Genomic DNA, 27,878 nt, shown 5'->3' on the forward strand with positions numbered 1-27,878 from the left:
TCTTTCTTAACTTGCATCACTTTTAATCGTATGTATTAGTGTTTGTTGTGTGAATGCTGCGTGCCAGTCCATTTCCGTCTGGCCACGATATGAGTATTTAGATAGTAACTGGGTTTTTTCATAAAAGATGGAAATAAATCGATGTCAAGAGAAAGCTTTTAGCACCGTTTTTGTAAATGTTTTCCCTATGAAATATTTCCAAATATTTACTTCATAAGTCCTAGTGTCATCGACTGACCGAGAGAAATGTGAAGGACATATTGCTTAATTTACACGCATTGACCTTAAGATATAAAAGGCTTTTAACAATAACATTTTATTTTGTGTGTGTGTGTGCAAATGGTGCTGGAATCTAGAAAACTACTGTATCTTATGAAAAGACATTTCATTTACTTTTATAGTCACAAGTTAAACGCGAAAACCACTGAAGTCTTGGATAATGCTTATCGCAGTAGAAGACAGGAGGCATAACAAAACGCTTTAGGCAGGTATGTCTACTAAAAAATCAGTCGCTTAAATCTGCTCGTCCTGGGAATATATACATCGTGCTTGTAGATAAGGTTTGCTTATTGTCTCTAGTGTGTTATCTTTAGTGCATGGTTGCAAACGCACTGACAAACGTGCAATAATTATATACATTTAGAAGTACCATCGTATCAATAAGCGTATGACCATCCCAACGTAGTATCCATCTGTTTCACTTTGATTTTATGTGTGTGTTCTTGCTCTTTCTTCATTTTGTACATCGTAGAACATCTTGACAGTTAGAATTGTAATATATATATAATATATATATATATATATATATATATATATATATATATATATATATATATATATATATATATATATATATATATATATATATATATATATATATATATATATATATATATATATCTTTAGTGCGCATAGGTGGGTGGATGTGGAGTAGCCTGACTTATCTTGATTTTCCGGTAATGGAAAACAAATCTCCTTTGCTCTTGGAAACTATAAATATTATACTTTGTCACTAAAAGAATCTCCAGTGAAAGCTTGACTTACTGTTGAATGAAAGCTAGCAAAATACTTTCCTCAAGGACATATTTACTACAAACAAAATAACAAAGCTACACACTGCTGTTAGATTAAGCTGGCCTTGCATTAGCACTGGGAACGCAGCCTTTACATATTCATGTATCCTACCAGGAGGTTAAGTTTATCTGCTTTATTTCGAAATTTTATTTTTGGCATGGTTTTATCCTGAGCTGAACGACAAGGAATTAGGTACGCTCAGGCTAAGAGAGAGAAAAATGAGCTTAAAACTGGCAATGTATTTTTCTCTTATCAGAACTCCATTAAGTTACTAGACGGGGAAGCTGTTTCTTTATTCGTGTGATATATACACAGTGATTTGTGTACAAATAATAAATATATATATATATATATATATATATATATATATATATATATATATATATATATATATATATATATATATATATATATATATATATATATTATATATTTTATATGTTTCGTGGTGCAGGTGGTACTTATGACTCCACATTTATTACTTTACTCTAAAATGGCCTTGCAAGATAACCAGGACATATAAAACACAAACTAAAAAGAGTTGTACAAGGAGCGGAGGGCTCTTTCTCAAAGGGAAGTGCGTGAAACACGTGGATACAAAAATAGTTATATTTTCATAACACACAAGATCAAAGGGAAAATGAACTGAAACACGTTAAATCGCTGCTGCAGAAGTCCTTCCGGAGGGGGTGGGGGAGAGCTTGGGAATGCCAGGAACACGGACCAAGGAGAATTCTGCTACGATCGTCCTTCTGAAACGATATTAGGACCCAGGTTACAAATCTAAAGCTGGAATTTGGGGAAGGAATTACTCGGGGGTGCGCTGAAGGCGCCAAGGACTCCCCGAGGCGTTACTTGTGACTCAGAGGAAAGAAGCAGTGAACACGTGGGCCGGGATTGAACCAAGAAGCATCAGGGAATACAAAGTTATAGGCCCAGAAGTTAATAAATGCACAAGGGCGAAGTAACGTGACTAGCAACTCGTTTTGGGTACTTTACCACATTGTAGGGGCGTAAGGCTGACGTCGGCGTCCAGCGGCGTCTTCTGCCAGGGACCACGTGTGGGAGCGTCGACAAAAGGGCCTCCCTCACCAAGGTACTGCTTCAAGTCGTAGATTGGGGCGGAAAAAGGGCGCCCTTGGGATGATGAAAGGCCGCAGTTGAGTATCAGCTAGCTTTTGGGACTTGCAATCCCCACTTGCAGTCTTTGAGGGCCACGTGGGTCGGGGCACGGAGCAAAGGGCAGCTGACTTCCACGTGGCTGCGAGCGAACGAAGGGCGGGGGCCAGGTAAGTGCCCTCTCGGCTTAAACTAGCGACGGTGTGTGAGAAAGAGCTGTCCTTGCCCTGACCTTTTATTGCTTCTGGACAGGGGTAGGGGGGCGATGTCCTGACCCAGGTCACGCTTCTATATCAAAGAAAACGGCTTACTCTCCTGTACCAAAGAAAACGATGCAAAGCCAGTTTACTGCCCAGGGCAAAAAATTAAATCATCTTGAGTATAGCCCCCCCGACTTCTGGTTCAAACTACCCCGAACCAGTATTCACTACTTCTCCCAGGTTCAAAATAGACAGAGGCCTATCTATCGGCCGAGCAAAACAGAAAGGCGGGCGCTTTCATAGCGTATTTTGGCGCTAATCTTTACAATATACATATGTATATACATATATATATATATAATATATATACATAATATATATATGTACTGTATATATACATGTGTGTGTCTGTGTGAGTGTGTGTGTGTATGAATTCTGTAAAGAATTCAAAACTATCTCTTAGAAAAGGATCCGAAATTAGAACACATTATTTTGAAAGAGAATGCGGACATAAAGAACTCTTGTGGCGATCGTTGAATGGAGTTAAAGGTAACTGATGAATATTTTATCCGAGTCACTGAGGTAACTTTCATTTCAAAGTTATTCGGTCAGGTTAGTTATTTCATCATCGCTGACTTATGTTTCCCATGAGCTGTACATTTAATGTGTTATTGATTAACCTTTGTTTGATATATTGTTAGAAACTTGAATAACGGCAAGTTAATTTGCCCCCTTACATAATTCTCCTGTTTGTATTGCACCTCGGAGTGATGGATATGGTTAACACAATTTTATTTAGTGCTCAGTTCTTCTTTTGATTAGTTATTTCTTATTTCTTGCACCCCTTTTTGGTTTAGTCAATTTTTTTCTTTCTTCTTCTTCTTCTTCTTCTTCTTCTTCTTCTTCTTCTTATTATTATTATTATTATTATTATTATTATTATTATTATTATTATTATTCCCTCTGATTATAATCCTCACTGTGTTTAGGTTTTGTAATAAACAACATAACCGTGTTACCCTTTTATATCTATTACTTGCCGAGTTTCTCGTTTTAACTCGCCATTCACAAAACCAAATTAAGAGACATTTAGAGGGAAGCCAAAAATTAAACAAAATATCACAAGATTAAAACCAGTGCATTACAGAAAGTATCATCAGTGACACGGAAATGGGAAAGAGTGCAAAGTAAAATCATCAAAGGGGGTTAAAATAATCTGCTGCCAGAAAAAGATACGGTTTCATTTTTCAACTCATGATGAAATTAGATAATGATGATGATGATGATGATGCTGATGATGAAATGAATGGTACTAAATGAAATAAATTAAAACGGCGTATAAAGAGATTATTTGCTTGAAAGTGAGTCTGAGTAATCATACAGAATAAAAGAAACCTGTGACTACAATAAAGATGATATATTGCAAAGGTATTTACGAGAGTTTCTCCCTTTCGCAGGTAATGAAATTTATAAGGTTCCGTGTCAGCACATTATGAACTAGGGAAAAAAGTACAGTTTCTGTTAAGGGGATTTTGTTAAAAGGTTAAAAATGTTTGTAGGTAATTAGGTTGCCAAGGTGGGAGGCTGAGTGTGATTATTCAAGGCTCGTGAACTTCCCTCATATTGGTTTTGTCGTTGCTTTGTCTGTACCATTGTTTGCTGTGCCGTCGTGCTTCTTTATTTCTTTCTAATTAATTAATTTACTGGATACCCTCCAGAGTAATGTTTTATATTGCACAATCCATGCTATGACATAGTAGTCCGCTTTAATGCTATTAGTATTTTCTTAACAGCCTAGAGCGTATAGTACGTTTTTTCATAATGCTTACACTCTGCTAATATATAACTTGGTAAGGGGAAAACAAATTTGCTTATAATGTCCTCTTGTAGACAGTGTAAACTACATTTTTTTTTTTGTAGTTTTAGATTTGTTGTTTAATAGTTGATAATTTCTGTTACGCAATAAATTGGTAACATTCGAGTCTGCCCAAATGATTTCCTCCTATCTTTGGAGTGCAGAATTTTGAGGAGATCATAAAAACATTTAGAAACAACAATGTTCTTTCCGGTGAAATTCTGTTTGTTGAATCACATTTATTATCTATTTCAGGGACCGCGAGTCATCATTTTTCTCAAATATCTTTCAAACTAATTATTTGATCGAAATGGTACTTTGAAAAAGTGTACAAGACACCTCCCGTTAGTTTTTGGTTTTAGCTAAGGTCTTTACTCTTGACTTACATGGTGTTGCCAAGCATCGCCAAACTATGCATTCGAACGACCTTTCTCCCCATCCCGTCCCTCCCTCTCCCTTCCCCCTCTTCTTCCTTCCCTTAACTCACTTTCCTAGCCTCTCCATCTCCGCCCCCGCTTTCCTGTCTATGGTGGATAGCGGACGTTCGATTGCGTACAATAGTCTTGCTGACTCATGCGACTTTGCCTTTTCAAGTCAAGAGTAAACGCCTTAGCTAACACCATTTGACAATACACTATATTACCAAAAATTAGTGGGAGGTGTCTTGTACACTGTGTTAAAGTACCATTTCGATCAAATAATTAATTAGAAAGATACTTGAGACAAACGATGACTCGCGGTCCCTGAAATGGATAGTAGTCCTCTTAAATGGTTACAGGACCTGATTAGCAAAACGCCCTGGCGGCGGAGTGGTAGGTTTTTCACTTCTCGCTGCCAGAGGTGATTTTTCCAAAATCCAAAAGACAATTTAGAAGGACCATTCATGGGTTATGCACTGCTTGGCTTTACTTGTCTGTCTTACGGGCTGCCTGTAAATTACTTCCGTAAAATATCTGCTGCTTCAGAGAAAGTATTAGTCCATGTTGACAGGAGAAATAAGATATCCACGATAATGTTAATAAACATATGAAGATATGCAAAACTATGAATTTGTCTAAACATACTAAGCATACATCCAGCTCATATTGGAATGGTCACTAAAGTAAACTAAGTAGAAGGTATAGCTAGAATTGGCTTCCTAAATTTCGGTACATTTCACAAGTAGCTGCAGAGACATCTGGCATTTACACAGAGTACTGTACAGTAGCTGATAATATCCATGTGTTTATAAAACTAGAAGCTGTTTGGAGAAACTGCCCTTGAAACAGCTGCTAAACAAGTAGACAGCAAAAAAGCAGGTTTACCAAATCACAAAGTAATGTTAATGACGTTACAGCGCTGTGGAGTTGTCAAATGTCTTCTTAGCTTACCGTGATGCTTACCGAAATTTGTGTAGCCAGCTGCAGTAGGGGAGTGACTCAAGGAATTAGCTCTCATACGAACGCAGTGTAATTATGTATTTCATGTAAAGGTGGTCCTTCAAGCCGTTGGGTTCTTCTTTTTTCAATAATGCAACGGAATCGCCTGGGTATTATTTTTCTTTGCCATTAACTGATATCTAGTTTGATTATTTTCATCATTGTCATTTTGTTCATAATTAGAATGTATTATGTTCACTATGGAAGAGACATGGTTTGCATATGTAAACCTACTGTATAATGCTATTTTTTATAAAAGCATGCATTTGAAAAGCACCAAATTTACAAAGCATGTGGAACCATGTAGGAATCCCATACAATGTTACAAATGTTCTCTTTATTCTTATGTGTATTTATTTGTGCTTATGTCGGCATACTGAAACTTTCCTGTTCTTTACTGATAGACATATCCAAAATAGCCTAGAAAATGTAGATGATGGGAATTTGAAATGAAAGCAAAACTGAACCAGAAAGGTTCGCGCTAAAAGTCAGATACCCATACTGAATATGACATTTTTACAAGTCTGAACCGTGACCCGTCCTTGCAGTATTTTAGGGCTAAATGTACACTCCCAAACAAGGAGCAAGAAAGTGTCACAACTATTATATGACAATTATTTGATTGTATCTTATAAAGTTAGCTTTGCACAATCTGTTGCAAATAAACTAATCCTGATTTTGATATTTCTTGCTCTGATAATCTGTGGCAGCATATCATTTTAAATGTTGTTCTTGACAACTGGAATTCCACGACAGTCATAATTTCAATATTTCTTGCCCTAATAATCTGTGACAAAATATCTTTGCAAATGCAGTTCTTGACAACTGGGACACCATGACAGTCATCGTGGAACTGGGATTTCGATTGCCTGGTGAACCAAGAAGCTACTGGGACTCACTTTAGAGTGTGGATGTCAGGTATCTCTGGGTTCATTCTTCCTTTATCCTGAAATTTTGTGCCTTGTTTTGGCTGAAACTCAGAGAGAAGCCCCAAATGTAAACCAAAAATCTATACTCGTATCCATGACTGCGTTGGAGAACATGGAAAATCGTGGATGTTAACAATACACTTCATGCTAAATGAGGAGTCATAAATATTTTCCATTTCTGTAACATTCTCCTGGGCCTTCCCTGAACATTTTGAAGAGAATAAGATACATGTCAAGTGTTTGCGTGATGTTACATTTTAAGATTTTTTTATTAACTCTGAAATAGCCTTATGTTAAAGGGATGGTGGCCGAAAATCAAAATCATTAAAGTTTGACCTCATAACTGCTCTTGAAAGTAATACTTGGTCATGTAATGTGGTTATGCAATGTACACACTTTAAAGTATATTGAGTTGACATTGTTAGAAAGTTTCTAGAATGTCATACTAACCCACCTTTAAGGGACTTATTCCTATTTAAAGACCACACACTCAGGAAAGAGGTAAAGTACTTCTGATGACCGTCTTTTTATTTGAAAGCTAGCGACATTAAATATGGGGAAACTGATCTGATAAGTTCACAAGCTAGAGAGGACTAAACACTTTCATGAAATGTAAGGCTCAGGCTTTATAGGTTCCATATGTATGATAACGGCTGATCATTTCCCACTGAGTTTAAGGTTGTTATTTATAATTAAACTTTAATGTAATTCTTAAACAATGAGCTTTATCGCCATTTAAGATTTAATAATAAATTCTGACCAGGTTTGGCACTGAAATAATAAAAAAAGTGCTCAAAATGCTATATTCGTTGATTATTTTTTTGTTGTAATGGCGTTGCTTATGAAGTTTTACTCCTTTGTGGCATGTGTGTGTGTAAAAGCTACGACTTTGATAATTTTTTAAAGGTTATTTTGGACCAGTGGTCATAGTATCTCAAAATACGGTAAATTACTGTTCATTAAGCTTTTTTTTCCACCTTGATATTAATGTACACAATTAATTGAAAATAACCTTTTTTGTTTCATGACACTTTTATGCGACATTTAATATGCTTATTATACATTATGTGCAGTCAGCTTATAAAGTCAAGTGAAATTCTGTATTCATAATAACAATAACGATGCTATACTTTAAACGATTTTATATACTTGTTTCAGTCTACCAATACTTACACTCGTGCTTTGCAGACCGATGCTGATTAAAGAAATAAATGAAAAGAAGACATTTCTGTAAATTAGGGAGTATGTGTATGTAAGTGTGTTAGATTCATTTTCCTGTTTTAGAGTTGCCACTTACCTTTTTTTCCACTCAAAGTAATCAGTTTCCCGTGTGGTTTACTGTATATCTTTCTCTTTAGACTTTCTGCTTTTGTATCTGGATTTATCGGTAAATATGATCAAACAGAAAAAGAAGGAATTTCAATGGGACAAACAGCGACGCTAACAACCCTGAAACAAAAACATTTAGTTTGTGACATCCATGAACCAAAAGGTACGTGATGGGACAGTCGAGGTCGCTTTCGGTAAATACTACTCGGCAACCTCTCATATTTTCACGTCTGCATCATTAGGCAGAATTAGATTAAACGCCGCCTCCTCTCTAGCCCGCACTTTTATGTAATTAGCCCTCCCTCCCCTTCCTCTCTCTCTCTCTCTCTCTCTCTCTCTCTCTCTCTCTCTCTCTCTCTCAGTGGTATTGATTCTTACCTGCAGGTTTTGTTTATTATTCCCATCCTTGTTCCAAGTTGTTGTGATATTCTCCGTTAAATCTATCAGATACTACAATGCATATCGTTTCTTTCACAATTAGGTAACACACGGAGTGACAGACCTTTATCACTGTAAGTCCGGAACATAGAGTAAAATTTTGAATCTGCGTAATAACTAATATATTTTCAGGCGATATTTTTTGCAGAAAACCTAGATCCGTAAGTAGTCATGTTGTCACAAGTGAAAAAAAGGAACAACGATTCTTAAATTAGCCATAAGTTACCTTATTTTATGCAGAATTATGAAAAAGTATCAGAAGATTAGATTGTTTGAACGTCAGTGACTAATTATAAGCTTTTGAAAGAAAAACTGTTTAGAAAATACACCCTTATTAACAAAATTCTAATTTTTGCTGTAAAAAAACAAATTCTCTTAACATTAACTAGTGCACTTGCATGCCAGCTCCCTTTAAGGTGCTCATATAAAGCTAGAATATTAAAGACTTTTAACATTACCGGCCAAACCTCCAACTTGGCATTGTTCCTTCCGAGTGAATGTGAGCTTGCCAACATGTGTGTGTGGTTATGCGTTTTCAAGTTACTGAATTGTGAGTTCATGGTATTTTCTTGCTCACACATTTATGATGTCAGAAATATCTACTGACAATTTTTTTAACCGATGAAATGCTTGTATAACTAATTGTTTTTATGATAGGAAGTATCGAATTTGAATTATGTCATATCCTTCTTGTGCAATGATCATATCGAGTGAATGTGAATGTTTGGTAACAAAAATTGGAATGTCATCAAATTGCAAAAGGTGTGTGGTGATCGACTCTGTCTCTACAGTAATGAATTACAAGACTTTTTAAGCCTTTTCATTTCTAAATCTTCTTGTATTTTACTATTGAATTTGTGCTCAGTTCTGTGGATGTATATACATCCATAAATAAGTAAATAAATGTATAGATATGTATATATATACTGTGTATATATATGTATATATTATATATATATATATATATATATATATATATATATATATATATATATATATATATATATATATATATATATATATATATATATATATAAAAGTAAAGACTAAGTCCACGGTGAGTCAGGGAGTCATAGAGCGAAACAGAGTTTGCTATAATGATGTGAAAAGATGTAGATAGTAATCATCGTAAAAGAAGGCATATGGGTTCATGTTTCTTAACTGTATGGAAATCCACAAAGCCATGTCTAGTGAACCATTACTGATTTCTTTATTTTTTTGCTCATATTTTTTGTAGCTCATATTTTTGTAGTTCATACTTTTATGCATAATGAAATTGATCCAGAGAGGCTTGCCAAACTTTCGTGCTTATTTTTGTTAATTGATTACGTCCTGCTATACTAAAAATTTTACGGAGCCCTTTACTTACGAACTCAAGTGACTGGGGAAAAAATCAAGAGTACTTGCGTTTTATAGTATATTTATTCTGGTTTGTTTGTATACTAATATTGTTATTTGCAGTCGATATATAATTGTCTAATAATGTATCTGACCCTCTTCTGTTGCATTCTAAGAATAATTTAAGTAGATAATTTTGTATAGTATTCAGTATATTCATAAATCGAATAAACTGTCTTTCAATGCTCTCATGTATCTGTAGGACGACTGTTCTTGGGCAGGCAAATATCAAATTTCATGTCCCTTACCTCTCTCTCTCTCTCTCTCTCTCTCTCTCTCTCTCTCTCTCTCTCTCTCTCTCTCTCTCTCTCTCTCTCTCAGCATTCTCGATCTCGGGTCGAAACCTATGAATAATATTGGGTAGGATGTGCCAGAAGGTGCCGTCTTTTATGTGAACCCAGGTGGAAACTTTAAGAAATATGTTGCTGTTTTATGAGCTCCTGCTCATAGGACTACGTGGATTTTTTTTCCCGTCTGTCTTTTATTACAAATATTGGAACAAAGCCATTTAGGAAGAGAAACGGGAATAGAAGAAGGAAATGTTGGATATGTCTTCTAACTGTTGTTTTAAGGTAAAAAAGAATATGACTGGTGTATGTTTCTTAAAATTACTCATCTGTACTTCTTATTTTCGCTCTCTTCCTTATTACAATCCCATTCTTTTTAAGACTTTGTAATTTCTGTCTATTCCTCAGTGACTTCCATCTGTTTTGGTGTTGTTTTCCTTTTCATATTCTCCCATAAGGAGTTCGTTTTATTTATTATTTACCAAAAACTACGATGTTGTCGTCATCTTTTCAGTTATCCAGACCAGAGGAATCACGCTAGATAAATCGTGAAGACAAAGGTTCATGTGTTTCACAAGCTCTGTAAAGTAAAATATATACAAAAGCAATAAACTAAATTCCATGCAAAGGCCGTAATTAAAACATGCAAAATCTGGTAACAAAAACATACAAAAGCACTATATACTGTTTACAGTACATGGAATTGTATGTCCCTAGATCTTTGTTGATAGGCAAATGCACAAATAACTGTTTTTGTTGAGTGAAAATAATACATATCATCAAACCTGAAATACAATACTAATGTCCTGGTCATTCATTGACCCTGTTCATCACTAGTCTGACCTATGTCCATTTTTCCCGCTCATGTTTTTCACATTTTCACATGATCATTCTCTTATTAACCTGTTATTCCATTTCTTCTCTTCGTGCCGTGCCTCTGGTTCTTCATTAATTTATCACTTGAAGCAATACTTCTCATTATGAGGCTGGAATTTTTATCCATTTTGACTTCGACGAGCTTTTATAATTTTTTCAATTTCCTGACGAGCAGGAAAGAAAAAAAAAACGCATTCCTCTAATTCTTTTGTGATTATTACTTGGATTTGTTCTTATATAGATAACCTAATCATTGTTTTTGTGCAAACGAAATTTAGTAAATTTAGCCTTCTTTTTTCTTTTGTATTTTGAGCCAGGATGTATCTCTTCAAGACATTATTTATTTACAAACTATACCTTTGCTATATGGTTTTTTCAGACCATATTGTAACTCCTTATATTGTTTTTTTTTAATTACAGATACGTGCTATATCCGTATTTGTATATTATTTGTAACTAATTGTAAATGAATGTATAATTTTTAAAAAATTTTAATTTTGTTTAAGTATTTTATTCTAAAATAGTCATTTACATTTTACTGTTGGATTCATGCACTATTCTGTGGATCTGCAAATTATATATATATATATATATATATATATATATATATATATATATATATATATATAAAAGTAAATACATATTCCACTGAAGCATTACCTTTGTATTTGTAATAGTTTGCGCTTTGTCTCTCTCTCTCGTATATGTATGTATATATGTATATGTATATATATATTGTATATGTGTGTGTATATATATATATATATATATATATATATATATATATATATATATATATATATATATACATATATGTATAGATAGATAGATAGAGAGACATAAAACATACACTAAACCTTTGAGTGAACATGAAATAAAAAATAAGGATGAATTCTGTTTTCTGACCGTCCTTGTCTCCATTTTACGAGAATCTATATATATATATATTTTTTTACAATGGTGATAGATATTTAATATGCGCTTCAATTCCTTGAACTTTATTTGCGCGCTAATTTTTGTATCAGTTAGTCGTCGACGATGAGCACCCCTTTTTCATTATTGGACAGATCTAACTCATCAAGAATTAGTTGATTTCGGAGAGTCCGTTGGCATTCGTCGTAAGAATGCTCATAATTGCGCTCATTTTTATCACGACAAAAAAATTTGCTCCGCGATAACGTTAATTGCCGGAGGGAAATGCTCAAGGAATTTCTCATTAAAAGTGGAGGGGAAGCCAAAGCAGGCATTTTTGTTGGCAAACGTACCTGGGCAACAGATGATCAAGTAGTTCCATTAGACCAACACCCAGGTAACGCCAGTCTGACGTGAGTTTGGCAATTTGTCTGTCACTGAGCGTAAGCCTTGGCTCTGGCATGTTGCAACTAGGTTGTAATGTGGTCGCCTTTTAGAGATATGATGACTGGGTTCGTTGTCATAGAATAGTCATATCATTATGTCCCTGTTGTCATGATTTCACTTGAGGGTTTCTTCGAGCATAGTTGATTACCATTTAATGCAGGTCATGTAATGATATTTTCATGTATCCTGTAATAATCTTGACGTTCGATTCTACGTGTTCAGAAAAGAGGGTCCCCTCATACTTTTTCAGTAACTGGTTTTTCAGTAAATTGCCTTCTTATCCTTGATCAGTATACAGCACTGATAGTTAAGTATTTTGTGTGCTAATGGCGTTTGGTAATATTGAATGTGCAGTCATCCATTCAGTACTGAATAAAGTCAGACCTCTTCAACTCTGCGTATCGGGGGACTAGGGCTGTAAACTGGCGTGTTATCCCCGTCAGAGAAATAATAATAATAATAATAATAATAATAATAATAATAATAATAATAATAATAATACATTTCTTATTATTACATGCAAGAAATCATTCTTTACCTCTCATGTAGGATAGAACTTGAATTACAAGTGATAAATAGTGTAAAGGAAGGCTCGACAAGCTGCTGATGAACCTTCTATGTAGTCATTTGAAATGTCTGATGTTATGGAAATTGTATATTCTGCAGTGACTGTTGTGCTTTCCTCTATAGCCACTTCCTGTAACATAGGAAAAATAAAATGCACACACACACACACACACACATATATATATATATATATATATATATATATATATATATATATATATATATGTGTGTGTGTGTGTGTGTGTGTGTGTGTTATGTCTATGTCTCAGCAAGTATGTCATGAATATTTAAGAAAGCTAAAACTCAAACAGTTTCAGCCGTGGGGGAATGCGTAGATATGATAAAGTACTATCAGTATTTAGTTAAGGAAAATAAAAACAGTAGCCTGGCAATAAATCCAAAGCCCTCTTATGCAGCCTACTGTGAGCAGGCACGTCAATATGAAGATATTTGTTTGCACATGTACAGGAGCTCAAGACAGGATGATAGGCAGATGAGTCCCAAGGGACCTGAAGGCAACCCCTTCTTAGGATATGTTGTCCAGTTCTTGCATATTATAACTTCACGCCATGTTAAGTATATCTTAGTTTAACCAGACCAGTGAGCTGATTAACAGCTCTCCTAGGGCTGGCCCGAAGGATTAGATTTATTTTACGTGGCTCAGAACCAACTGGTTACCTAGCAACGGGACCTACAGCTTATTGTGGGATCCGAACCACTTTATGACGAGAAATGAATTTCTATCACCAGAAATAAACTTCACGCCATGAAGTTGGGAAAATATAGTTTCAACGTGAGCGAGTTTAGAAACAGTGAAAATTTGTTTTAGGTGTTGTTTAGTGTGCTTAAATACCTTATAATCTCTGCGGTGCGTAGATCACGTTGTTAGGTTTTAGTTGAAGTTATGCACGTAATTTTTGATGAAGGCTAAAAATGCTCAAGTTTGGGTATACAAAAAGGAAAGCGATAACACCAAGTATTTTATGGAGGAAAATCCTAATATAATCTAATGTATTTTTAACTAACATTCCTATTATCTTGACAAATGTTCCATGAAGCAAATATGAAAGAGGGTGGCCCATGAGACCATTTGTGTAAAATTCCTTGGCATTGAGATGCAACTCAAATTAGGCTAAAAAGGATTATATAATCGGCTTAGGAAATTCATGTATCTATTTTGCCAATGATTTGCATTTCCTTTGTAAAGAATGGTTGAGATATATACATAAAGTTGCAAATTTATGGTACAATGAATGTAATGGGATGCATAATAAAATTCATGAGTGATTTGAAACTTACTCGCGATATCATGAAGTATATGGCCCAGAAGAAAGAGTATAAACATAGATATCATTTATTTGCTACATATGTGGCAAATATTATCTTAGCCTGTTATTACAAAGTAAATTTTGCACAAAGATTTTGCTGATTTGAGAATAAATCTATAAGAAGATATTTAGCAGTCAGGTCGCAGGATAGAGAGAGAAATGACACCCTTAGGGAAATTTTAAAAGCTTTTTAGGGAAATGAGATACCGATTAGGGGAGATAAAGATGGAGCTGGCTTTACATATCCTATGTACAGTAGTTTCATCTGGGCTCCACTGGACAGCAGTCGAGTTGGAAGACCTGGATTTTCTAGGATGAGAATTATGCGACAAGAAGCTGGAGATGAGTGGTGGTTAAAGCACAGGAAAGACACGGTGTCTTAGAAACGATGATGATTGCGTTTGTTATAACGAAAACTTAGCTATTAGGCAGCTGTGGCATATTTTCTCCCGAAGAAATGACAGATTTGGGCAGTTTGCTCAATGTCGAAAAAGCCGCAGTATGCTTGCCCAGTGGAAAGCATGCAAGAATGGTTTGTGGTAAAACTATGCTAGGACTTCTTCCAAGTTGGTTATGACGCGATGAAGGAAGACAAACTTTTTTCCTTTCTTTTTTTCCCCATTACTGTAGCAGCCGTCAATTCTTGTGAATGAAAAACCCTAATCGACCTTCCGTCGTGCTAGCATAAGTTCCTTGCTGGATGTAAATTCTCTTTTTACTTCATGTGTACGATTGGGTTTCATCATGGGTTAAGCTTGTTCAGTTTGGGCAGGTGGGTTCCGTTCTCAGCTAGCACTCTGCTGGCCGCGAGTTCGAATCTCCGACCGGCCAATGAAGAATAAGAGGAATTTATTTCTGGTGATAGAAATTTATTTCTCGCTATAATGTGGTTCGGATTCCACAATAAGCTGTAGGTCCCGTTACTAGGTAACCAACTGGTTCTTAACCACGTAAAATAAATCTAATCCTTCGGGCCAGCCCTGGGAGAGCTGGTAATCAGCTCAGTGGTCTGGTTAAACTAAGGTATACTTAAACATGTTCAGTGTCGGCTGTTATTTCAAGTGACAACTTTCTAGCCCGTAATAGGAATTTCCTGTTCCATATTTTATTTAAAAAATCCTCAGAACATTGTATCAGGTGATGTCTTTCTCTTCGTTATTATAAATTACACCACTTTTCTTGTATAACCCCTGTGGATAAGAGAACTCTCATACTCATACTCAGAGAGAGAGAGAGAGAGAGAGAGAGAGAGAGAGAGATCCTTTATTTTATCGTAGACACCTGTTTCTCATTTGTATAACAACAAACGAAATTTTAGTCCATCCACGCAATACATCATTAACATGGTATACCAAAATGAAGAGTATGTTCCCGTATTATGTCTCCTTACCTATTTGCAAGACTTTTTTCTCGTATATGTTTGCTTTTATTCCACAGAACCTGGGTCGTCTAAATGTCTAAATTCTAAACCAACCTAAAACCCTATCTTCCCTATATGCCAAAATGATTTGTCCTTTAAACTTAATCCTGAGGGTCTCATCACTATGATAAACCAGTCTGAGCATAATACTTACCTTTCCCTTTGAGCCAACATTGTTGCTGCCAGCGGCTCTCTGTTCTCTTAAGTACTAAATTTTAATTCTATCTTTTCCTTTATGTGAACTTCTCTTTCACTTCGCTTGTTGGAGACTGGCTGCTCTCTATAAACAAACTACAACTTGAAGAACTTATTCCAGTTTTCCAAGTGTTGTTACTGACTATTCAATTCATAATGAGTGGCTGAGATGTCGTCAGGCCGGTACAAGTTATTTTGCATATGGTTAATTTGTTTCTACCCTTCTATTAGTATTATTCTGATTATTAGTCTAATTATAAGTGATATAAAGCGTCTGCATTTGCGAATTCTGCTGGATGAAACTCAAGAATAAGCTACCCCATATCTACGGAATAGAACTACTGTATTTTATTTCGTAGATTGTAACCGACTGTGGTTAGATACCAGTTCTGATGTTGTTTATTTGTAGCTCAGATGTCTTTTGAATTATATATGGAGGTTTACCTTTGTGAATAAAAGACGAAAGGCGCTCATTTGTTTCACCCAAGTTTTGCTTGAGAGACTCATTCCGTCTTGGAGCAATAATCTCTCTCTCTCTCTCTCTCTCTCTCTCTCTCTCTCTCTCTCTCTCTCTCTCTCTATATATATATATATATATATATATATATATATATGTATATTATGTATTAAATATATATTATATATATGTATGTATGCATGTATGTATACTCCTAAGTTACCATGATGAGATGATGCTACTCCCATGGGTGTAGGTAGTTGTGTGCAGCTTGTATGTTAATGCCCGGGTACTTGAAAACTTACGAGCTCTTAGCGTGGCTACAGGAGTGACTGAAGTGTGGTATGGCGTCCGCGCAGTATAAACACAAGCGTTAAAAGCAATATCATGTATTGTGCTGCGTTTATTACCAAAAGGACATATGGAGAAATATGAGCCTCTTATTCGTGAGAGATTAGTATTATGCATGTTCAGGGAGGTTGATTATTCCAACGAAATATTAAAGCTGTTGAAACATTTTCACATTAACATATGAAATAAATGGTTAGTGTTCGTCTTGTATTTAACGTCGCCGAGACCTTTTTCGTCGAGTATTTGTGTCATGACTGTTTGTTTGCTTTTGTTTTGATGTACGATGCCATTACATTGCATTATTATTAAAGTGTTAAAGAGATTACTGAAACAGAATACAAAGGTGCTGAAAAGGCTTCCCGAACAAAAACTAGCTGGTTTCACAGGGCCTCATTTGTTATTTAATTCGGATATACTTGACGGTTTATGAAGTCATAAGTCACAGAGCACAACTGGAATGTGGTGAAATCCAACTATATTATCCTTTTAGTGCTAATCGGTCCTTTGTATGTGAAACGAACGTGGTGAAATATCATTATTGTACAGTTTGTCTTTATTGCTTCATTGTTCTTTTTCATGGCAATGTTTTCCCATCTGTCTCTTTTGGTGGTTTTGATTGGTTGATGATAACGATAATAGATTTTGATAATGTTTATTATTCAGATAATAAAGATTGATTTTGAAAATATACTTTAAATGTTCATGGAGGACAGTCCCACGTATTTGTAAAGGTATCATGCCTTTTAGTAGATGTTTTTGTATTTTACAAGTAATTTTCTTTAATGAGAGGGGAAAAAGATGAAGGGTAAGAATTGTTTCCGGAAAAGGTAAATACAAATCAATGTATTTTTGATGAAAAAAAACTAAATAAATAGAAAGTTATTGTTATAGCGAAGTTAATAAGAACCAGTTGCATAACTGCAGGCCCTCCACTCGGCAACAGTAAGAGCAACATACCTGGCCAGATATCCAGCGCTAACAAAATGCGCTCTTAAAACGAACAGCCTTTGCATAGAAAAATTCGCAAGTGATTAAGAACACTAGCGCTTATAAGATGTGGTATTTGTACCATAATTTCTTTTTTTCTGAAATCCACAATTGGTTAGGGCTATGTACGACTAAAACTAGAGTTAATTTTATGGGGGCGGATGGTTGCTGTTTGCCATTGTCACATTACTTATTTGAAAGTTTTGTTCTGTAAAATCTACATAAAACTACGAAAAGCAGTTTTAAAAAATGCATGTGCTATATATTCCATCTTCGGATGATTTTCATTGAGACGCCTTGTAGCTCAGTGAAATATCCAGCAAGTTTCCTCTTTGGAATTCATAATTTTCTTACGACTGAACAAATAAATTTCATTGAGACGAAAATGTTGAGGGGCGTAAAGAACATCCAGTGTATTAGTAACGAAAATGTTCCGTTTTGATTGTACAGATATTAAGGATAGTGAATCTCGAAAAAGTTATCCCAAACATAATGGAATTTATGAAAATCATAATTTCTATTAATGAAATTCTTAGCATATGTTAAATACAAGGAAATGTGAACAACATTGGTATCTCTACAAATGTTTTCTTCACAGAACTTGAGATTTTGCATTTAGATTCTTCTGTCTGAGCACATAAAAACTAAATTAACACTGGATAACCATATATATATATATATATATATATATATATATATATATATATATATATATATATATATATATATATATATATATGTGTGTGTGTGTGTGTGTGTGTGTGTGTGTGCGTGCGTGCGTGTGTTTATGTGTGTTTATGTGTGCCTGTGTGTGTGTGTGTGCCCTTGAACTGATGACAGTAAAATGGAATTTGTAAATCTATATTTATGTAAGTGTATATCTCATACTAGTTCTTGTATACAGCACTAGAGTAATTTCGAGCATTTGTTATTAACATTAATAGATGAGAAATAGGTTATTCTGTAAGGTGCTTAAAAACAAGTACCTGAAAAGTGACCACCTAATATACGAAGGTGTAGCAAATCTTCCCCGAAGTTTTATTTAACATTAATGTTAATATTTAACATCCCATCTCTGGCAGTGTGTCCTCTCTACGATTTCTGGAAGCCGTCTATCAGGGGCCTATTTCGTTCTCTGTCACCCACCCTTCTCCTGTCACTTCCATGTCGCTTTCCGACATTTGGATGCAGGACAGAGTTATTGGTTTATATAAAGTTTTATTTTATGGAGATTGCCTGGCGACTATATTGGTAGTTGGGCCCAACCGACGCCCGCCAACCTTCCAACACACGTTATGGATTCGGCCTTTCGAATAGCAAACTCACTCTTTTTTGGGCGTCGTTGAAAGTAAAGTTCACGATCTCCGTACTTCAAGGAAGATAACTCATATGTTTGTCTTCGTTTGGGTACTAATTGCAGTTCTTGGACAGGCCGGTGTTTTTTCTCATTAGCGTACGATTGGCATGAGTTTTTTTTTCTTACGCTGCTTCATTTTTAGTTTTAATGAGAGAGAGAGAGAGAGAGAGAGTCAGCTGAATGGATTTCAGTGCTAGTAAGCATCTCAAGAAGGTTACAACAAATCATATTTCATTACGTTTCATCTATCTACATTTTGTTGTTCTTTGCTTGAGCTGCTATAGGTTAGCCATGCTAAATAATAATAATGATAATGTCAACGAAAATTCAGGTTCCAGTTGATAATTGGAGAAAAAGACCCACTGGGTGAAATTTGTAGACGAAGTAGTGTTCTTTACCTAATATAATTCCAACTGTCATCATGACTGATATTATTTTCAGTCCGTCGACCTCGTCATCTATCCGTTGTATACCTCCACTTGGTCCTCGGTATTTCTTTGCTTTGTTTCAGTCTGAGGGTTTTCAGTAGTCCTCTCGCGGTCCGTAAATTGTAATGCCCGGTTTGACCTTTTGACCATATCCAGTAGGCTTGACTTTATTCAGACTAATGGCGAATAATCTAAAGAGCAAAAAAAAAAAACCAAATAAATAAAATGTAAATATACCGTAAGAAAACAAATAAGAATAACTAGATGAATAAGAGCTAGGTAATAAATAAGAATGACTAGATGAATAAGAGCTAGGTAATGTGTTAAAGATTTTGTTAAGTGTCACACCATTCCGTGTTGGGAATTTAGTTGGTCTTCCAGTTCTTTCACACAAAATCCTTTTTCATTCCCAACCCTCCTTGGGAGTAGATGGAACAAAATGATTTTTTCAGTATTTTGTAATGCAAGCGTTCCTCAATGGAACAAGACGGCGCATGCGTGCAGAATCAGTCAACTTATCCGATGTAAGATAGAGTGAAATACATCCATTTTGTCCGGACGTATATTGATGTGACACTTGATGCCGATCTGTACATTATTACCTTGTCATACATTATTTCGATGAAGAGATTGGTCAGATTCTTGTTTAGAGAATATTTATCATGATAAAAGTCACATGGTTTCCTTCAACTTTATTTTTAATAGATTTTCTTCCTTGTAGACTATTTCGATTTAATTTTTTAGATAATGTGTGGTCTCTTACTGGGAGTTAGTTATTAAAAAGTCCAATAACTGTTTGATCTGTGAGCACGATGTTGGGTTACTATTAGTAAGACTATTTTATCCCTCCGTTTTCTGTGTAAAAAAAATCACTAGTTTTTGATTGCAAAACCTCTACGCGAGGTCTTAATTACCCCTAGTTTTATATTCTCTGAACAATACTAGCACAGTTGAGACAGTCACCAGTACTGATAAACTTAAGAAAGACTAAAAATGATAATTATAGGTGCTATCAACTAAGAGGTGGGTTTAAGGTCAGAAGGTTCATCATATACATCAGTTTATTTTCCAGATATCATGCTCCTCATTGTCACACCATTTTTACTTTGTTAATGTATTTTGTTTTGTTTCCTCTCTTTGCAGGACACCTGGCAAACTTTATGGTAATTGCGTTCTGAGTATTAATTTTTCCCAATTTTATTTAATTTTCTTTGTGGAGCTATAATTTGAAAAGAATATTAGTTAGTGCAGTGGAATATTTACGTTATACCAACTATTATTCTTTTGAAATAATTGGAGATGAAGAATAATTAACTGAAAAAAAAACGAGTGTATAACTTGAGTACGGAGTACATGAGGATATTTAAAAGATTATTGCCTGCAAGAGGAAATAGGCATGAAAAAACATATCTCCAACCGGATCTCTGTGATTGAAGTAGTCAGTTTCAGAGAGTCAAACTGTATGCGGAGAGCCATTAAATAACTCTTAAAAGGAACGAAACTTAGGATATACACACACACAAATATATATATATATATATATATATATATATATATATATATATATATATATATATATATATATATATATATATATATATATATATATATATCTCCTGAGTTTCGTTCGTCTTAAGAGTTATTTGATGGCTCTCTGCATACAATTTGACCCTCTAAAACTGATCTATATATATATATATATATATATATATATATATATATATATATATATATATATATATATATATATATAACAAATGGAAAAATGAAAAAGGTCATACGACAGACTAAGGAAGGCAAAAGCTGTATCACAGAAATGTTCACCGCTTCACCTCAGTTGCGATCCATAGGGCTCCTGTGTTTGCTTGAAAAGGATTGATTTGTGTAATGTATCTTAGCCGTGTATGCTTTTCCCGACATCCCATCAGTGTTTATGGGAGTTCACGGTCTTATGGTCCACAAAAAATGAGATACTGCACACACTCGAGCTTTGCATGTGTGTGTTTGTGTCTGTGTGAGAGAGAGAGAGAGAGAGAGAGAGAGAGAGAGAGAGAGAGAGAGACAGAGACAGAGAGAGAGAGAGAGAGAGAGAGAGAGAGAGAGAGAGAGAGAGAGAGAGAGAGAGAGAGAGACTGGAATGCTGCCATCTGGAGACGTCAAGAAATATTCCACAATGGTGCTGATTTGAAGATTATATCAGCAGTTTTCTTTATCAATTTTGAGATAGAAGTAGTTATAAAGTGTGAAGTTTCACCATAGAGCACTGGTGTTATGTAATTCATAACAACTGCACTGTTTGAGAGCCTCGGTATTTAACACAGCTTATTTAATGCTCTCGAACAAAGGAAGTAAAAAAAACTAATACGAACGTGCTTGCTAGTGTAGCTCATTCATATTCATCCACTCGCACTTGCAAGGCTGTGCTTTAATTAATTTATATTCTATTGTTTTTCAGGCAAGTAATTTGACAATTTTTGAGCTAAATTATCATCTGTCAGTGGTTATTATAACTTTACATTGAAAATGAAATAACAAACATTATGCTTAGGAGTTACATTACCTCAAACATTTCTGGTGGTGCTATGCAGCGTTTTGCCTCTGAAACTTGGGTCGCAGTTTGTGTAAGTTTTTTTTTTTTTTTTTTTTTTTTTACCAGGTATATTTTGTAACTTCGTGCGCTGAGTTCAGTAATTAACATGGGTCGACCTTCACTTTAATGTCGGAATGACCTAAAAATGTTTATACTGGACGGTCAAAGGGCTTTTTTGCAAAATTTTTCGACAACAATTTAACGTGTTTATCTAGGATAATTGTACAAAAGAGCGCTAATGTTATGATACGGTGAGTTATCCGGGTTTTAAGTTGCATAAGGAAAGTGGCTTTTCGGCTTGAATTATTGCTCTCTCTCTTTTGATGACAGAAATGTTGTTATTCCTTTTTTATTTCGATTCGTTTTCCATATTTTGTGTGGATTCTCAATAGTTCGGGCTCAGGGTGATAGGTTTTTCTTTTCATTGTTATCATTATTATATATCATTATTAAAGGTACTGAATATGGGCATTTATTCAGTTGAAAAAAAAAATTTTCTCTTGAAAACTTGTCTGACGGGAACCCAATAGCCTGTAACCAGCATAGTATGTTTGAAAACATAAAAATGAATAAATAATTAATTAATAAAACGGGAGAATGAAAAAAAGTAACTCGAGAAACGAGAAGGTTTTAGCAGTTATGGAAAATAGTCGGGGAGATCATTCGAGAGCTTGGCAAGGAAAGGAAAAAGGGGCAACAGAGCTGAACAAAACAAATGATATGCCGGATATTTTGAAGCCGTTTCACAGAGCACCAGAACAGGTCAAAATAGTAAACATGGGAAAAGACATACGAATCATCATAAGAGGGAGAAAAACCATGTTCAAGGGGCTTTAAGGGTTATAGATCCGACAGTTTCCTTTCGAATCGTAACAAGAAGAGAATGAAAAGGGAATACATCCCATTAGGAAACCAGTTAAAAGAGTGATGGATAAAAAGGCATTGGTTTCCAACCAATAGCGGGCGGTATCATAAAAATTGTCAGTTATGTAAAGCTTATGACTGTCAACACATGTCTTCTATAAAACTGTACAGAAGCTTGTAGTCGATGACTATCAAAAATCAATATTCTTAGTTGAATATTCGACATTAGAGAAGAGTTAAAAATTTTTTTGGTCAAGCAGGGCAGGCAAGCTACTTATTTCATTGACCCACTATGGGAACAACGCTTAGCATACTCTGCTGATACAGTTGACGAGCTTAGGGAGTCAAATCTGAAACTCAGAGAAAAAGGTGCCGCTGGTATTTATTTCTTCAAGTTATTCGTGTGTTTTGTTAAGGTCCAGAGTTAAACGTGCAAAGCCAGCTCAGGCAGTGTTACAATACTTATGAAATTTTCTTGAATTGCTCTAGAAGTTGATGCTTATCTCTGCCAAGAAATAAGCCATTATCTTCATAATTTAAGCAAGAATTTGCGAGGTACCTTGCTAATGAAGAAATCAATGTAGCATTAGTGATAAACCTATTTTCCCTTTATCCTTGATCCAAAATGAATATTTGGAGATGAAATGGGACTTGTGTGTATAGGAGCTTCAGTTATTCAGCCTATATGATTTCGGAAAGGCTAGTTTAAAGTAAGATATAAACAGGAAGTACTGATAGAAGAGAGAGTTTTAACTAAGTTTTTCTTTAAAAGGGTGACATTTCTGAAAGTCAGTGAACCGTCATCTAGTATTTTCAGATAATTCAAGATATTCTTTCATATTTAATTTTTCATAATTTCAAGATTGATGAATTTACTAGATGCACACACACACAATATATATATATGGGTGTGTGTGTATATATATTTATATGTATGTATGTATGCATTTGCGTGTGTGTTACTTTTCAAGTTTTTTTTTTATTGCTCTATTCTACTGGCTGCGACCCACCAAAATTAATGAACCAACACAAGCACTTTTGTGGCCTTGCTGTTGAATAAGAAGGAAACATGAAGTAGGAAAATCTATAAGGAATGAAGACCTCCGTTGCCTTAATTTGGTATTTCATACTAACTTTTCCTGTAATAATCAAGTATGAATGTTATATAAAAGTGAATGATTTCCTTTGTTTTTTGTCGTTTATTAATTACTATCCATAACTCAGCTTATCTTTGTATGGCTGAAACTTACCATTCGTAAACGCAAATAACAATGGTAGTCATCAAATTAAATTAATTCATAGGAATATTAAATACTTAGTCTCTAAACGATATATAGAAAGTTTTATGTCTTTTACTGTTCTATTTGTTCAGCTATTATCACTTCTGCATATACAGAAAGCAATACAAAGGGAACCAAATAATTTGCTATTTTTTTGACGGTGACCGGGCCTCTTAAATTGGAGCATTGCTGAGAGAGCAATACAGACCTCGATGTTTTCCGAGGAAATTGTTACGAACGACCTCAAGTTCGGAGTTTCCAGAGAAGAGAAAATTTCCGAGCGTTTCTCAGGACGCTCAATTTGGCCGGTCTTGAATATACGCCATAAATGAGAGGGAATGAAAGGGACGATTGGGGTTGGCATGACCCCAGAGAAATTTGATCGTGCCTTCATCATCGTGGCTCTCGAAATTTGAAATTTCCCGCAGGAATAAAACGAGTCACTGTTCCTTGCAAACTGGTCCTTTGGGTTGTTTCATTTTTAACAAGTAAAGGACACAAAAATATTCGAAGTCCCGACAAAAAGTGGTTGTTGGTGTCACATGTCGCAATTTGCTCTAAACAATTATTCCTGTGGGCCTTTTTATTCTTGGAAGCTGATTGTAGGTAGCAGACGAGATCTTGGATACAAGGGTCGAGTGGCATGTTTTAGAGGATGTAACATTTGGAAAAGATTAGTGTGGAGGTTGGTAACATTCAAGACATTTACTTTCTATAAATTCCAGGAAAATATTAGAAATGAGAATAACTATCTGAATGTTTTTTAATTTATTCTGTACTCTACTGATTTCCCTGTTAAGACGATGTACTACGAGAGAAGAGCCTATTTTCATAACGCCTCTGTAACCTGAATTATAAAAGTTTTCACATGAACTTTCTCCTGAACAGTTTACGTAAATTATTCAAACCAAATCGTTAAACCATCTAACGTACTTACTACCAACTGAATGTATATGCCATGGATATAATATCGGATTGTGAAAGTAATATAAGGGTAAAAGTACTACACAGTCACCCTCACTCACCCAAAAAGACTTTAATATCAGAGTCTATTTATTGTCGCTTGCCAGGTATTGTTAGACTTATTTTTGGAGGGTTAAAAAATTAACATGATAAATGAGTGGATTTGGGAATTATGTTTATAAAGATAAAAGCAGAAAACAAGAAACAAACGTAACTTTAAGTATTTATTTCATATATATTTCAGAGAATTTCTTCTAGGTTGTATCACTAAGGACTGATAAAACCTGGGATTTCATAGTCACTTATGTGAGCATCGAATTTTTACTACAGACTTAAATCGATTAAAAAAATCGTTGACATCGCTTGATTTTTGTCAGTGGTTGTTTTATACCAAAAAGTATTTTGTAAATACTTTTGATGATTTATTTTACTTGTTAGTAATTCAAAACATTGCGCCCATGTTCCAGCTCATTACTAATGACTTTGGCCCTTAATGATTCTTGCTTGTGTTTTGTGAAGATGTATTCCCAGTCTGTGTGTTATTTTGTAATCAGCTAAATACCTTTTCGTCATAACGTAAATGGACTCCTCTGATGCTTAAAAGATTTCACAGAAACCTGAAGAGGGATTTTATGCCAAACGCATAACCATGAAATTTCCAGTAGCAAAATTGTAAGTTAGTTATGAGTCACACTTTTATGTCCTAACTTGTCTTTTACCTATTAGGTAAAAAAAAAAATGCTACGGGGAAGTTTTTATTTGAAAAACCCTGTTATGGGCTAAAATAACCACATCTATGTACCATAATAATAGATATTGTTATCACTTTCAGTGAGTCAAGAGTCTGCCAGACCAGATAACCAGTGGTAACGGACACGAAGAATTATATATATAGCCACATAGAATGTGTATGTTAGGATTTTGATTGAGGAAGTAAAAAATGAAAAGGTGAAGAACAGTGCCGGTTTAGATAAGGAAGAGTTTGTAGTGAACAAAGTTTTTTTGTGGAACAGTTATGTGAGAAGTTTGAACGGGAAAAGCTTATGATGAAACCAATAAAGTCAGTGTGACAGGTGTGGCCTGTTTATTGTTTGGGATTTGTAGGAAGGAGAGGGTCGGGTTCGGTGTAAAATGGGAATGAGAGCAGGCTGTGTTATGTGGCTTTAGCTGTTTAATATATTTGTGAATGGAATGATGATGTGCGTTTTTCGTTGTGGGATAAGAAAATGCTTTGTGAATAGAATGTATAATGGTTCATGTTATTAAATGATCTGGGATAGTGAAGAGAAACTGCAGAAACTAATGAAAGAGTTTTATTTGTAAAAGGAAACAGTTGAGAGCCGATGTTAACAATGGCAAGCCTTTGGGGTTAAATGGGAACACGGAAGAGGAACAATGAATATTAATAATTACAGTGGGATAAAGAAAGTTGTAGATTCATTCAGGTTGTATATTCATATAGGCACTTGAGAGTAAATATATTGGAAAAGGTGGTTCACAGTATAGGTTCAGCAATGAAGGTAACAGAAGTACTAATTCCCTATGGAGCCGTCTTGTAAGGGGAGAAGGTGCATGGTAAAAATAAGATAGCACATATATATGTATGATATATATGTGCTGTCTATATTTTTATTCCTTCTAGTTCTAAGCAAGTATTTAGGGATGACATCGGTAACCGTATCCCTTTTTCCTGACTTCATCGGACGCAGTTGTGTTAAATAATAGGAGGCAGGCCGGAATCGAACTTTGGACCTTGCAAACAAGAACCAACTGCTACTGAGCCGTGACAAAACACACATACATATATGTATTATAAATATAAATTTCTGACTCACATCGGGATCGAACTCAAGTCTTTCAACTGAAAGGCAAGGGCGCTACCGACTGAACCACAGAAGTTATAAAAGAAATAGGAAGTTAAGCACCACTGTATCTCAGGCTTTTATCTGGACAGGCTTACTCCCTAGTTTACCAGCGAGTTTTACCCAACTTCCCGACCCATCAGTGACCCAACTGATAGTATTCCATTCGAATTATCCCTTCTGACCTGTATGGTTCAGTTGGTAGCGCAATTGCCTTTCAATTGAAAGACCTGGGTTCGATCCCGATGTGAGTCAGAAATTTATTTCTGTTCCACACGTGATTGTGTTTTGATTACTTATATAATATATATATATATATATATATATATATATATATATATATATATATATATATATATATAATTAATTTAAATAACAGACAAAGACAGGGGAGGATGGAACATGAAGTGGCAAGAAGTTAGCGACATTGGTGTCGATATGTTTAGTATTCTTGAGAGTGAGAGTATTGAATTACCATATGAATGAGGCTTTGTCCTATAAATTTATTACCGCTGTAGTAGTTCACGCTTAGCTTGTTTCTTTGTGTAATGTTAGGATTATTGCTTTTTTTGAAAGGAACATATCATTTGTCTTTGAACGTACTGTTGTATATACATATTAGTTGTTTATTAATTTATGATGTGTACACAATCTTTTAAGGGAACAACTAAATTCCTGGAAAGACTCACAAAATCATCATGCTGATTTTATAGGTAGATGCCCTTATAAAGTACGCTTGTGCATGGATATAGTTGTGTACATACATACATACATACATACATACAACATAAACAACAAAATATAGAATAAACAGATACACACCTTTTAAGCGAACAACTATTATCCAAAAAGTCAGTCTCCCAGTCATAAACCTCATTTAAATTATGCTGATGTATACAGTGCTTTGTACATGCATATATACATGCATACACAAAATATACAGTATA

Source organism: Macrobrachium rosenbergii, chromosome 4 (genome assembly GCF_040412425.1).
Source record: "Macrobrachium rosenbergii isolate ZJJX-2024 chromosome 4, ASM4041242v1, whole genome shotgun sequence".
Lineage (NCBI taxonomy): Eukaryota > Metazoa > Arthropoda > Malacostraca > Decapoda > Palaemonidae > Macrobrachium > Macrobrachium rosenbergii.